The following is a 2,115-nucleotide window of genomic DNA, read 5'->3' as shown; positions in this document are numbered from 1 at the left end:
CCCCCCCCCAAAAAAAAAAAAAAAAAAAAAAAAAAAAAAAAGACTTGAGAGGCTAGGCAAAGTATTGCTAAAATCTACCATCCTGCTTCTGTTACTTTACTAATAGAGGTGTTCTTTGACTTACAATGGGGTCATTCTAAGTTGAAAATATCATAGTCAAAAATATATCGAATGCACCTAACCTACCAAACATCATAGCTTAGCCAAGCCTACCTTAAACATGCTCAGAACACTTACATTAGCCTATGGTTGGGCAAAGTCATCTTACACAGTTCCCGGCTGAATGGGAGTTGCTAGCACAGGGCTAGATCAAAATGGAAAATCTGAGGTATGTTTTCATTGAATGTTTACCACTTTTGAATCACTGTAGAGTTGAACCATCATAAGCTAGGGACCATCTTATATATGTCTTTCAATAAAGCTTCCTTTATTCTGTTTGGCACACCAAAGTTTTCCTCTAATAATTTAATGCTTCTTACTTCTTTCAAATTCCTTTACTTCACCTGATATACAAAAGGCTTTCCTGATTTATGTTGAACCCTCAACTTGAAAGGTAATCCCATAAAAGAAATGAAAAACATGAGAGAATTACAGAAAATATCCAAAAAAGAGAAAAGAAAAAGTTATATATAATGTTAGAATATAAAATAGAGAAAGGAAGGTGAGTGTCAGGAATCCACTTTGAAAGAGACCATTAATCAGAAAAAGGATCAACAAACAAGAGAAAGATGGAAACACCAAAAATACAAACAATGTTCATGGACAGAAATGTCAAAAAAAAATCTTAAATGCAAATGAAAAGAACAGGTGACAGAAGATGACTCTGAAACATCCAATGCACCTTGTCATTATGGAAGAAATCCCCAAAGAGAATCTGGGGGAAGAAAAACAACTTAATTAAGTGTACCCCTCTGCCTTGAGGCCAAGAGCACCAAAGCAACCCACGAGAGGGCTGGGCCCATCTACCAAGATTCTTGGGTGCTGTTCGGCCTGGCTCTCAACACACTTAACCTCAGGACAAACTCAGGGTCAGCTGCTCTCTCAGGTCTCATGTAAAAGTGTTTTGTTTTCATAGTTTCTATAGCATTTTCAGTCTTTGCATGTCCATTCTAAAAGGCTCAACTGTCCTCAGCAGATTAATTCACCATATCCTCAGTAGGAAGGATGACAAACCGGTCCTGGTTCACCAAAGGTTCAATACTGAAAGTCTCGAGTCCTTCAAAGCCCAAGTACAGGGCAACTCAGGACGGACACCCTACAGCCAGGACATATGGTGGCATCTTCCCAGTCTCTCTACTGGCCCAGGGAAACATCTCCTACCACAAAATCTTCTCTTCCATTTGCCCTTCAGAGACAAAACACCCCTCTCTGTTACAGCTCACCTCAAATGTTTTCCTTTTATGCCGGTGAATAAATTCCATGTGTCAGGCAAAACGTGCCTCTCATTCAGTATGCACCACAACCTGGGCAAGCCGCCGATCAATAAATATTCCTAATATTCCTGTCAATACATAAGTCAATCAGTTCTGGAACCTTGAGCCTCTTCTATGGGGCCTTTGGTTCTTCCTAAAAATAGTTATGAAACGCAGAACACAAAGTTGAAAAGTTTAAGTATCTTATATTGAAATCTATGTTTACGGATCATGCTTCAGATTTTAGCTAACAAAACGCGGCATACTTAAATTCTGGAAGACTGAGAACGCAAAGACCAAAAACCTGAGATTTGCTGGCGTCAACAGCTAGTTCCCTAGGCGTTTCCGTCCCTATGAAGCAAACCCTGCAGGGCTGATTGTCACAAAAACTGCCTATGGCAATGTGTTCTCTACTCTTTCTTTCCAGAACCGCGGTGAGGATCGGTTTCGCAGCAGGAAAGGGGCAGGTGCAGAAAAGGTGCAGAGGCAGCTCTCCGCGGGAGCGCAAATGGGACCCCAGTATTTATTTGACCTCTCTTAAGGAAAGCGCGAGCGGGGACGAGGACGACGCAGGAAGGCGGCCAGCGGGCTGGCCCCCAGGCCAGGCGAGCCAGCAGAAAGGATAGCGTGGAGTGATGGGGCCGCGAGGAAACGGCGAGCCACAACCGCTCTAGAGGCTGGGGGGCGAGGGGGGGCGGGGAGG

This window comes from Tupaia chinensis, unplaced genomic scaffold, assembly GCF_000334495.1.
Source record: "Tupaia chinensis unplaced genomic scaffold, TupChi_1.0 Scaffold142716_1, whole genome shotgun sequence".
Taxonomy (NCBI): domain Eukaryota; kingdom Metazoa; phylum Chordata; class Mammalia; order Scandentia; family Tupaiidae; genus Tupaia; species Tupaia belangeri.
The sequence above is the reverse complement of the archived record's forward strand: the minus strand, read 5'-3'. Positions refer to the sequence as shown.